Raw genomic sequence first — 13,655 nt, 5'->3', positions numbered from 1 at the left:
ACAGATGTGACTCACAGGTCACGTCCCACATGTCTGGAGCCCCTCGGTCTTAGAGATCCACTCACAGCGCGGGTCTGGTGCTTAGGGGGCCTCCCTCTGTGGAATCACATAATTCCTGCAATCGCTTAAATGGAATTATAGGCGGGGCTTAATTTTATGGATTATGGACCGGCGGATTGCCGTCAGAGAAAAGGAAAACAGACTAAAATTGAGGAGGAATAAAAAAATAATAATCAACAATTAGATTAAGGGTTGCCTTTGCTCTGTCTCTTGTTCATTTTGGGTTTTCATCTGAATTAATCATGAAGTATATTTATATAGCGCTTTTCTCTAAGGACTCAAAGAGCTTTTACATAGTGAATCCCAATATCCAAGTTTACATTTAAACCAGTGTGGGTGGTACTGGGAGCAGGTGGGTAAACGGCAGTGACTAGGATGGCGGAAGCTGGGATCGAACCTGGAACCCCTCAAGTTGCTGGCACGGCAGTACAGTACCTTTCAGACTCTTGGTGGCAGTATGCACGATGCCAACACCGTCATAAACATGTTCCACATCGTGGAACCACATTAAACAACAAAAACAAAACACATTTTGGACGAAGATTTGCAACACAACATAAACACTACAGAACAAATTCACAGAATTTCCTGCAGCACTAACACTTCCGGGGCGCTACAATTTAAACAAACGCCATTGGAAGAAGCGGGGATCGAACCTGGAACCCTCAAGTCGCTGGCACGTCCACTCTACCAACCGACAACATTTAGGGGCGACCCAAACTGCCTTTGAGGAAAAGTCCACTTCATTCATAACCCCTATGTGGGACAAGAACACATGCATTTCCCTTTTCTGTGTATACTAAAAAGTAAAAAACTGCTAGTGGGAGGGGGCTAACGATGTAGGAAATTGGGATCCATCGCTTCAGCCTATGAAGCGTTTAAAAAAAAAAAAACACACACCATTTACCTGTGTAAAGAGGCGGAACCGGTGAACGAGCAGCGGGGCAGGGCTCCAGAGTGCCCTGCCCAAGATGGCGGCAAGGGGGCGGAGAATGCGGCGGAGCGGAGAGGCGGGCCGTGCCAGGAGCGACGTCACAATCTAATTCAGGTGCGTGGATCGCGCACCAGCACACGATTGACTTATCTCTTCACACTCTATAAAAGGGGAGAAGAAGGAGAGATCGAGGAGGAAGGAGGAGAGTCCGCAGCGCATGAGAAGCGAGAGCAACTGAGAGAAGAGCAAGTACGACAGAGACGTAGCCAACTGAGCGACACGGAGGAGCGAGCAGCAGGAGCAAGAGACTGTCTTTATTGAAAAATAAGCAAAAGTCAAACCTGCTCAAGCATGTCTTTCCTGGGTGGTCCATGGAACCCGAGCAGCGACAGGGAAAGTCGTCCACAACCTGCATAAAACTAAGTTATAACGACATTATTACTGTAAGTGCGAACACGGTAGAAGTTTTTGACATTAAGCCAAGAACATGGTCAACAATTAACATGCTATCAATTTGACCCTATAGGCGTCTCACCTTGGCTCTGAACATCACCAGGAAGTTTTTTTTGTGTATGATGAGTGCGGATTTACTGTGAATTTTTCAGCTCAAGTAGCGCTCAAGTGCTGAAAGATACAAGCATCCCATTATGAGTGCAGACCTGTTATGTCACAGTTGTATGTTCGTTTTTGAAACGTGAGGAAACATCTCTGCACAAAAGCGCACAAACGCGCACATTTTCCGACCAACATTCAACCATTTTTTTTTTCTCTTCCAGTGAACAGCAGTAAATCCTTCAAAGTCGATTCTGATTCTCTTACCTTTATTTTGATTCGAGAATTCGAGATTATGTTTTTTTTTTTTTTTTTGGGAAATGTTATACGATAAGTCTTTTAATGTACAATCTGATGGATAGCTTACTTCGAAACCTAAGTCAAGCAGATTTTTAAGTATTTTTATTTTTTATCTGAAAATATACATTTTATCCGAAATATATACATATAGATACATACATAGTACTTTATTGATATATATACATATTGATATCGATATTTTTCTATCATAGATATATATCCAGCCATCCATCCATTTCCTACCGCTTGTCCCGTTAGGGGGTGACGGGGGGACCAAAAGGCAAAAAAAACCCCACTAAAACTAAATATGTATATATATATATATATATATATATATATATATATATATTTTTTTTTTTTTATTTTTTTTTTTATTTTTTTTTTTCTACCGCTTATTCCCTTTGGGGTCGCAGGGGGCGCTCGTGCCTATCTCAGCTACAATCGGGTGGAAGGCAGGATACACCATGGACAAGTCGCCAACTCATCTATATATATATATATATATATATATATGTGTGTGTAAATATTTATATATGTAAAAAATAAAAATTATATATTTATATATATATATATATATATATATATATATCCATCCATCCATTTTCTACCGCTTATTCCCTTTGGGGTCGCAGGTGGCGCTGGTGCCTATCTCAGCTACAATCGGGCAGAAGGTGGGATACACCCTGGACAAGTCGCCACCTCATCTCTCTCTCTCTCTCTCTCTCTCTCTCTCTCTCTCTCTCTCTCTCTCTCTCTCTCTCTCTCTCTATATATATATATATATATATATATATATATGTATGTGCAAATATTTATATATGTAAAAAATAAAAATTATATATATGTATATATATATGTATATTTATATATATATCCATCCATTTTCTACCGCTTATTCCCTTTGGGGTCGCAGGGGGCGCTCGTGGCTATCTCAGCTACAATCGGGCGGAAGGCAGGATACACCCTGGACAAGTCGCCAACTCATATATATATATATATATATATATATATATATATATGTGTGTGTGTGTGTGTAAATATTTATATATGTAAAAAATAAAAATAAAAAATATATATATATCCATCCATCCATTTTCTACCGCTTATTCCCTTTGGGGTCGCAGGTGGCACTGGTGCCTATCTCAGCTACAATCGGGCGGAAGGTGGGATACACCCTGGACAAGTCGTCACCTCATCTCTCTCTCTCTCTATTTATATATATATATACATATACATATATATATACATACATATGTATATATATATATATATATATATATATATATATATATATATATATACATATATATATACATACATATGTATATATATATATATATATATATATATATTTTTTTTTTTTTTTTTTTTTTTTTTTTTTTTGGGGGGGGCACTCGCGTACGACTGGTGTCCCTGGAACTGCAAACTAAACTAGCCGCACTTCTTACCTTTTGCACAGCCAGCAAGTTTCTGAAGTTGGTATTAACAAGTTGTGCTTTACTCACCTTGGGGGGGTGATTTTACATCCACACAAGAGACTCATATGTGAACATCCCTGGCTGTGGGCTTGGTGTGTTCCTGTTTTTGTACTCTTGACGTTGCAAGTCAACACAATTAAATCATTCTCCAGCCATCGGCCTGCGCTGCACGGGGAGGAACAAGTGCGCACACACACACACACACACACACACACACACACACACACACAAGGATTTGGCCTGCTGCAAACTGACATACTTTTTTTTTCTACCCCAAAAGATCTGGGACGTATTAAATATTTATTCCAACTGCAATATGATGGTAAAGAAAAACACAATTGAAAGAGGAGTTCAAAGCTGCACCACATGTATTGCACAAGATGTTCAACAACTTCTCACTGGCTTCTCATCTTTTATTCTGAAGGAGTCTTTGACGCTCGCACCAGAATGCGACGCAACACGTCTTTGAATATTAGATTATATTATTATTTATTATATTATTTATTTGTGGTCTTGCTTACACGTACTCAGCAGGCTTTAAAATGTTGACGAAATGTAGGAGAATATCCTCCTTCGCCGCCATGTTCACACGGAAGCAATTATCCATCCATAGATACATTTTCTACTGCTTGTCCCTTTCGGGGTCGCGCTTCTTCTTCTACGGGGGAAAATGAAGTCGGCGGCTGCTTATCGTAGTTGCGAAACCTGTTGTGGCTCAATATTGGTCCATATATAAGGCGCACCAGATTATAAGGCGCACTGTTAGCTTTTGAGAACATTTGAGGTTTTTAGGTGCGCCTTTTAGTGCGGAAAATACGGTATATAATCCATCTATCCATCTTCTTCCGCTTATCCAAGGTCGGGTCGCGGGGGCAACAGCCTAAGCAGGGAAACCCAGACTCCCCTCTCCCCAGCCACTTCGTCTAGCTCTTCCCGGGGGATCCCAAGGCGTTCCCAGGCCAGCCGGGAGACATAGTCTTCCCAACGTGTCCTGGGTCTTCCCCTTGGCCTCCTACCGGTTGGACGTGCCCTAAACACCTCCCTAGGGAGGCGTTCGGGTGGCATCCTGACCAGATGCCCGAACCACCTCATCTGGCTCCTCTTGATGTGGAGGAGCAGCGGCTTTACTTTGAGTTCCTCCCGGATGGCAGAGCTTCTCACCCTATCTCTAAGGGAGAGCCCCGCCACACGGCGGAGGAAACTCATTTCGGCCGCTTGTACCCGTGATCTTATCCTTTCGGTCATGATCCAAAGCTCAAGACCATAGGTGAGGATGGGAATGTAGATCGACCGGTAAATTGAGACCTTTGCCTTCCGGCTCAGCTCCTTCTTCACCACAACGGATCGGTACAACGTCCGCATTACTGAAGACGCCGCACCGATCCGCCTGTCAATCTCACGATCCACTCTTCCCCCACTCGTGAACAAGACTTCCAGGTACTTGAACTCCTCCACTTGGGGCAGGGTCTCTTCCCCAACCCGGAGATGGCATTCCACCCTTTTCCGGGCTATAACCATGGACTCGGACATGGAGGTGCTGATTCTCATTCCGGTCGCTTCACACTCGGCTGCGAACCGATCCAGTGAGAGCTGAAGATCCCGGTCAGATGAAGCCATCAGGACCACATCATCTGCAAAAAGTAGAGACCTAATCCTGCGGTCACCAAACCGGATCCCCTCAATGCCTTGACTGCGCCTAGAAATTCTGTCCTGGTCGTGGAACTGTGGACCAGCTCTAAACTCTCGGCAGGGTTCTTGAGGGTGCATGGGAGTTTGCCCAACCAGTCTGCATGTGCTTTGTGGACTTGGAGAAGGTATTGGACCGTGTCCCTCGGGAAGTCCTGTGGGGTGTGCTTAGAGAGTATGGGGTATCGGACTGTCTTATTGTGGCGGTCCGCTCCCTGTAGGATCAGTGCCAGAGCTTGGTCCGCATTGCCGGCAGTAAGTCGAAAACATTTCCAGCGAGGGTTGGACTCCGCCAAGGCTGTCCTTTGTCACGGTATATAATAAATAATCTACATATATTTTACATTTAATGACATTTATTGTGGTCCCCTTTATATAGAAAGGTACTGAAAAGTACCAAAATACTTTTGGTACCCGTGCCAGTACCAAAATATTGGTATCAGGACAACACTAATACACTAATGGCCCGGCAGAAGTGTAGCTCGGCGCCTCCGGTCAGGAGCAATCCTGACATGGTAACTGGCAGCTTGTTCACACACTGGAATCAAACATCAACACTGGAAAAGGACGACGGGGTATCATATTCTGTTTAAGTTTTCCGGGTCACGTGTTTTTTTCTGGTAGTCTTGGACTCCTTTTGTTCCTGTTCATGCACCTGAGTTTGTTACGGCAGCAACATTTACTTTCACCTGCCGCTTGTGCTCCCGATGCACACCTGTTTGTCATCATTGACATTATTATTTAAGCCTGCCTATGCCGTTCTGGCTTCTTTGTTTTTGCATCACCCGACTGGACTGCCACGTAAATTTATTCTTGTCTTCCAGCCCCTGCTGAGTATCACAGTCTGTGCTAAGTGTTAGCATTAGCTTCCGGTGCGCTCGGCACCTCATCCAGTCGGTTTGTTTTCTGTTTTCGTACCAGTATTTTTATTTTTTAATTAAATCAGGTTACTACCTGCAAGTCTTGTCCGGTTTTCGTCCTTTGCATCCTGGGAGAACAAACGCACGAGCACACCACGGCTTGTTTAGGAATGACGGCAGGAAACGCGACGCCCAAAAGAGCCCCCGGTTTGAGCGCGGCCGAACGAGTTCCTACCCTCGCCATGTCTCTGCGCCCTGGGCGAGGGGCTGCTAATTTGTCCTCCTCACCCTCCTACGTCCGCGCACAATCGTGAATCCGCTCGTTAGCATTTTGTTGGCTCCGACCGCGCGTGTGTATGTTGCACGCCACTCCGCCCCGCCGTCACCGCAGGCAACAAACGGCGGAAATTCGTACGACATGGCGAATCATGCCCGACCCCCCTCGGAGCAATTTGGGTCCTTTTCCCCCCCTTCTAGCTTTCACGATGTGTCCAAGGAGTGAACAGGACACTACTGTTCATGCCAAGGTGGTCTTGGCAGGAGCTTTGAGCTCGCTGTCACTTTGGTAAAAAAGACGCTTCAAGCTCTTGTCAGTTTCGCCTCCTTCGTCCATTCCCCATCTTTCACACACTTTCTCCATCCGCACCACAAAACGTCAGTGTTCAAAAACAAGAAAATTGAAGGGTATTTTTCTTTTAACTACACTGCAAAAAGTGAAATCTAAGTAAGGTTAAATATCTCAAATAAGGGTGATATTTGCTGATGACGTCTATTTAACCGACTAAAGAAACAAAGAATTAAACAGAGACAGAATTAAATTTGGCTCAATGAGGAGAAACGTGTACACCTCAACAGCAAACACTGAAATATAAGTAAGATTAAACATCTCAAATAAGGGTGATATTTGCTGATGACGTCTATTTAACGGACTAAAGAAACAAGGAATTAAACAGAGACAGAATTAAATTTGGCTCAATGAGAAGAAACGTGTACACCTGCACTACAAAAAACGAAATATAAGTAAGATTAAACATCTTAAATAAGGGTGATGTTTGCTGATGACATCTATTTAGCGGACTAAAGAAGCAAGGAATTAAACAGAGACAGAATTAAATTTGGCTCAATGAGGAGAAACGTGTACACCTTTACAGCAAAAACTGAAATATAAGTAAGATTAAACATCTCAAATAAGGGTGATATTTGCTGATGACGTCTATTTAACAGACTAAAGAAGCAAGGAATTAAACAGAGACAGAATTAAATTTGGCTCAATGAGGAGAAACGTGTACACCTGTACTACAAAAAACGAAATATAAGTAAGATTAAACATCTTAAATAAGGGTGATATTTGCTGATGACATCTATTTAACAGACTAAAGAAGCAAGGAATTAAACAGAGACAGAATTAAATTTGGCTCAATGAGGAGAAACGTGTACACCTCAACAGCAAACACTGAAATATAAGTAAGATTAAACATCTCAAATAAGGGTGATATTTGCTGATGACGTCTATTTAACGGACTAAAGAAGCAAGGAATTAAACAGAGACAGAATTAAATTTGGCTCAATGAGGAGAAACGTGTACACCTGCAATGCAAAAACCGAAATCTAAGTAGGATTAAATACCTCAAATAAAGGTGGTATTTGCTTATTTTCTGTCCGAAAAAAAAACATTCTTCTCACTAAGCAGATTTTATGGAAGAGTGTTTTACTTGTTTTAAGGGTTTTGGTCCTAAATTATCTCAGTAAGATATTGCTGAGATGTTATGACCCATACTGAGTAAAACATGCTTGAAACTAGAATAGCAACTGTTGCAAAGCTGTAGTATAAAAAAAAGTATAAAACTACTTTTTCTTACTTTGAGCATGAAACAAAAAATGATGCTTGATGTTTCATGTCGCTACGACATTCCTATTGGAAGTTTTTCCAGCCAGTTTTGTCTGTTTTCTTCCTAGAAGCAGTTTTGTCCGTGTTTCATTCCTAGGGGGCGTTAGAGCGTAATTTTGAGTTTTGGGGTTAGGTTTTTTTGATTATATCGCAATTTTCGCCAGTCCTGATGTTTCTGTCCAGTTTGGTAAGTTTTGAAGCATGTTAAGGGGGTCAAATCACAGCTCAAAGAGGCAAAGGTGAGTGTTTTTACAAAACTTTTATTTGGAAGGGGGAATTGAAAACTTCCTGTTGTTTTTTGCTGAAGGTGGTCGGGTATGAAAACTAGGTCTAAGTGAGACCTACATAGAGGTTTTTGTTTCATGTCACTACGACATTCCTACTGTAAGTTAGAGGCAGTTTTGTTTGTATTTTTTTTTCGTAGGGGGCGATAGAACGCAATTTTTAAATTTGATTAAATCGCAATGTTTGCCAGTCCTGATGTATGTGTAAAATTTGGTGAGTTTTAAAGCATGTTAATGGGGTGAAATTACAGCTCAAAGCTGCGGAATAATAATAAAGAAAATAATAAAACGCTAGAAATTCAATAGGGTCCTCTGTCCCAAAGGGACATTCGGTCCCTAATTAGCTAACCTCAATGAACCCAAAAGTACCTTAAAACAAGTATATTCTCACTATTAACAAGTGCACTTTTCTTGGTAAAAAAAAAGAGACCTTTTTGCTCAATATGTTGAAAAATATTCTTAAATTAAGTAAATGCTAGTGCCATTATCTCGACATAATGATGTGCACTCGACATCATGATTTTTGTTCCATGCTTGAAGTAAGAAATTTTTACTTTAAAAAAACAGTTTTATACTTCCATCAATCCATCAAAGTTTATTTATATAGCCCTTAATCACAAGTGTTTCAAAGGGCTGCACAAGCCACGACGACATCCTCAGCTCCGATCCCAAAGTATGGCTGAGCTACAAGAGGAGATAATCTTGTGTTTTTGATGTTTGTCGTCCAATAAAATTGTATGTCCCCATTCCATTGGTTCATTTTTCTTTTTTAAATTCCTTAATAGCGTCTCTGTCAGGTTCAAACACTGATGACATCTATTTAACAGACAAAAAAGCAAGGAATTAAACAGAGACAGAATTAAATTTGGCTCAATGAGGAGAAACACATAGACCCTGCCACACTCTGACGGAAGATTGTACGCCTCTTCTTTTATTTGGACTTTCTCTGATTACATGGTGTGGGGAGGCGTGGCCAGCAGACCGACAACGAGTTGTGGCACGCCGGGGTCACCCCTAGGCGCGAATATATAATCTCCTCCCGGTGTGTATAAGGAGCGGCAGCCGCGAACGACAAGAAAGAAGGAGTTGGAGAGACGCGAGCACTGATTGATTGATTGATTGATTTATTGATTGATTGATTGATTGAAACTTGTATTAGTAGATTGCACAGTTCAGTACATATTCCGTACAATTGACCACTAAATGGTAACAACCGAATATCGTTTCAACTTGTTTAAGTCGGGGTCCACGTAAATCAATTGTGGAGTGAAGTGAATTATAGTTATATAGCGCTTTTCTCTAGTGACTCAAAGCGCTTTACATAGTGAAACCCAATATGTAAGTTACATTTTAAACTAGTGTGGGTGGCACTGGGAGCAGGTGGGTAAAGTGTCTTGCCCAAGGACACAGCAGCAGTGACTAGGATGGCAGAAGCGGGAATCGAACCTGCAACCCTAAAGTTGCTGGCACGGCCACTCTACCAAGCGAGCAATGCCGCCCCATGTTAGGAAGAGCGGAAGCGACCGAAAAGCAACCGGAGGAGCGAGCGGTTTGAGGACAGAGGAGCTGAAAAGCAACCTGACCTGCACAGAAAGTTTATTGAAAAATAAACAAAGTCACAATCTGCTTGCCGTCATGTCCGTCTTTGGTGGTCAGTGGAACCCGGACAGAGGAAGTCTGTCACACATGGCAACAGCTGTTTCTAAAGGCAAGGGGGGTCGTAAACAGCCGCTGCCTTTGGGTCACAAAACTGTTCAAAGAAAAGGTGCCTGGAAGGGGGGTCAAGTCCTGCTTCCTTCCCGCTTTGTAGAATCTCATGTCAAGACAAATACTTCCTATTGATTACAATACATCAAAGAAACTGACACCTTCACGTCGCTTCCCATCCTACACGGTGGAGTTTTACAAGCCTTTTGATTGGTAATATCAATGAGTGTTGATGACACAGCTTTGCAACAGTTGATATTGTGGTTTCAAGCATGTTTTACTCAATATAGCTCATCAAATTTTAGCAACAAGCTGTAATATCTTACTGACATCATTTAGGACCAAAACCCTTAAAACCAGTAAAACACATAAAATCTGCTTTGTGAGAAGAATGATTTCATCAGACAGAAAATACCGTATTTCCTTGAATTTCCCTAGGGTATATTTTGTTACGCTTGCCTAGAATTACTGCCGGGTCAAATTCGTTTCACAAAATGTTATTTTTATTAGCGTATGTCTAGTATTTCCGCAGGGTCAAACTCGTTTCGCCAATTAATTAGCATATGCCGAGAATTTCCACAGGGTCAAACTCGTCACGTCACGAGTGACGCTTCACCTGTCATCATTTTCAAAATGAGGGCAGCTGATTTCAATAATTTGAAATCGCATAAAGGGAAGAAAATTAAGAGCTATTCAGTAGGATTTAAGGTCCAAGCTATTGAATATGCTAAAAAGAATAGTAAGCAGCTATGTTTTATTAATATACCGTAGCTGCGTGTGCCAAATATGAGTCATTACATGACTCCCGCCTCCTGGTGGTAGAGGGCGCTAGTGATCCTTCTTGCCACTACTCGGCTGCAGAAGAAGTGACAACAAGCAGCACTTTTAACATGGAGGATTACATATCTAAATTAAAAGAGTTTTCTAAGCTTGACTTTCAATCCAAGCAGGAGGTGATAAAGGAAGATCTCCATCGAGACAGAGAGACTTTTTAAAACTGAAGAAAGATAAGGAAGACTTCTATAAACAAGTTATCGATGCTTTTAATCACAAGGAGCTGCGCATGGACTTTATTTATAAGTAAAGGTAAGACCATAATAACGTTTATTTTCATTTATTGTGCTTTTCATGATGGTATCAGTGTCAAAGCGCTTTGAGTACCTTGAAGGTAGAAAAGCGCTATACAAGTACAACCCATTTATCATTTATTTATTTATTATCCTTACATCAAACTCAAATTCATAAGCGCAGGCCTAAATTTACCGTATGCCTTTGGTAAGCGCCGGAGTGAGAAGAGATTTTGAATTAATTAGCGCCACGGCGGCAATTCAAGGAAATACGGTAAGCAAATATCACCATCATTTGAGATATTTAATTGTACTTAGATTTCAGTTTTTGCAGTGTGGCTTCTTTTCGCTCCTCCGTCTTCCTTCCCCCCATCCTCACACCCTGACACCTAATGAAGCAATGCACTGTACTATCCGTCCCCTTGCTCCTGCACTCGGTGTATTTTTCTTGCTGCATCGCCCCACACCCCCCACCCCCCTTTCTCCGGGGCATTCTTTGCGCCGTTAACTTGAGAAATGAGCAAGAGCCTCCTCCAACTTTATTGGAAACTTATTATGAGTCATACATCACCATCAGAAAGTTGGAAGAGTAAATCTCTCCAGATCAAATCTCTTTGATACGTAGGGGCTTATGTAGCGGAAGCGGTCCCCGAACCCTCCTGCAGGGATCGTGGATGCGGTTGCGCAACATCTAAGGTTTATTTGCTGCGAGCTTCTTCCTCACTTTAAGACGTTTGAACCGCTCAGGCATTTCAACTATGTCCTCCTCGACGCTTGCTGTCAATCACCGGCCGCATGCAAACTCCAAAACCCCCCCAGGGGGGGTTTTTCTCACGGCTCGGTCTCGTCATTATATGCGGGAAAACGCTTCAAAATTGTGGTCGGTTTGTCCAACGCAGACCCTGTCTACATTAAGCCGGAGAACTCCATCCATCCATCTATCTCCTTCCGCTTATCCGAGGTCAGGTCGTGGGGGCAGCAGCCTAAGCAAAGAAGCCCAGACTTCCTTCTCCCCAGCCACTTCGTCCAGCTCTTCCCCGGGGATCCCGAGGCGTTCTCAGGCCAGGCTAGAGACTGTCAAATTTGTGTGATCATGTTTAGTTTTTCCGACACACAGTTCCTGTTTTTGCACTTCCTGGTTTGTTTTGTTGCCCTGACTACCCATTAGTTTTCACCTGTCACGCACCTGTCTCACGTTTTGCACTCGCACACCTGTTTTCACTAATCACCACAGTATTACTTAAGCCACAGTTGCAACATCCCCGTCTACCACCTTCTACCACCATCTATCCCCCTCGATACCTCTACTCACGTCATGCCATGTTTCACAGTTCTATGCCGAGTACGTTTTGTTCATAGTTCGTTATTCATGCCACAGTTCAAGTTTTTGTTTGTTTTCATTAGTCAAGTTTGTTCTCCGCCATTGTGCGCGCCATTTGTTTCTTCCTGTTTTTTTAGTTATAGTGTTAAAATATAAATAAATGTCTTTACCTTCACTGGGTTTCCACTCCATTCGCTTTGCACCTCGAGAAAACAATCCACGCCCAAGTCCTAGTCGTGACAGAGCAATAGTCAAGTAACAAAATATTTGACGCTGGGATGTACGCCAGCTAAATCAGCTAAAAAAATAAAAATCAAGCACGCTAATGTAAACGTTCTAAAATGCTAATTGTAACTTGCCTCAAGTACCAAAATATATTACTCTCTGGTGTGTATCTGAAAAATGTGTTTAAAATGCTAATGTTAGCACACGTCAAGTACCAAAATATGGCTGAGGTGTATACATATAAAATTCATCCATCCATCCATCTTCTTCCGCTTATCTGAGGTCGGGTCACGGGGGCAGCAGCCGAAGCAGGGAAGCCCAGACTTCCCTCTCCCCAGCCACTTCATCCAGCTCCTCCCGAGGAATCCCGAGACGTTCCCAGACCAGCCGGGAGACATAGTCCTCCCAACTTGTCCTGGGTCTTCCCCGTGGCCTCCTACCGGTCAGACGTGACTGAAACACCTCCCTAGGGAGGAATTCGGGTGGCATCCTGACCAGATGCCCGAACCACCTCATCTGGCTCCTCTCGATGTGAAGGAGCTTTACTTTACTTTGAGTTCACCCCGGATGGCAGAGCTTCTCACCCTATCTCTAAGGGAGAGCCCCACCACCCGGCGGAGGAAACTCATTTGTGCCGCTTGTACCCGTGATCTTGTCCTTTCGGTCAAAACCCAAAGCTCATGACCATAGGTGAGGATGGGAACGCAAATCGACCAGTTAAACTGAGAGCTTTGCCTTCTGGCTCAGCTCCTTCTTCACCACAACGGATTGATACAGCGTCCGCATTACTGAAGACGCTGCACCGATCCGCCTGTCGATCTCACGATCCACTCTTCCCTCACTCGTAAACGAAACTCCTTCGGAGAACTCATTAAACAAATAATTATTTAGCCCAAACCCCGTTTCGGCCTCACTAAATCTGTCACGACGGGGTTTTCGTAGCTTACTGCGGGGTTCATTCTCCCGGGATGCAGACGAACCACTCTGGACAAAGCGTGCAGGTAAGAACATGATTTATTCTCCAAAAATACCCACAAAGTACCAAAAACAGAAAACAAGCAAACTAAATTAAGCTACCACTTAGCAGGGACTAGAAACAAGCAAAACTTACATAGACAAATGTTATGAGAGTAGCGTATGTGTGTGTGGCCCTTTAATATGGGACGGCATGTGGGCGAGAGAGGTGAGGGAGCGGTAGGTGAGTGCGAGGAGTGGTTCGTGTTTTGGTTGGATTGGCTCTGTGCAAGACCATAATAAAGCCACGATTTGCAACTAATTGCCGGACTAGTCTTT

The 13,655-nt window shown here is 42.9% G+C and overlaps 1 long non-coding RNA gene across 1 annotated transcript in view; it reads right to left on the bottom strand.

Moving 5' to 3' along the window:
* The window catches only part of LOC133544309 (uncharacterized), a 92,528-nt gene that overhangs the window by 27,979 nt on the left and 50,894 nt on the right, over positions 1-13,655 (bottom strand). Inside the window, exons 4-6 of the long non-coding RNA XR_009804625.1 lie at positions 1,530-1,618; positions 1,336-1,413; positions 968-1,153 (exon numbers count right to left, since the gene is read on the bottom strand). This is a non-coding gene — a long non-coding RNA (uncharacterized LOC133544309). The remainder of the gene's footprint in view (positions 1-967; positions 1,154-1,335; positions 1,414-1,529; positions 1,619-13,655) is intronic.

This window comes from Nerophis ophidion, linkage group LG27, assembly GCF_033978795.1.
Source record: "Nerophis ophidion isolate RoL-2023_Sa linkage group LG27, RoL_Noph_v1.0, whole genome shotgun sequence".
In the NCBI taxonomy this organism is placed as follows: domain Eukaryota; kingdom Metazoa; phylum Chordata; class Actinopteri; order Syngnathiformes; family Syngnathidae; genus Nerophis; species Nerophis ophidion.
Note: the sequence above shows the minus strand (reverse complement) of the source record. Positions and strands in the feature narration are given on the sequence as shown.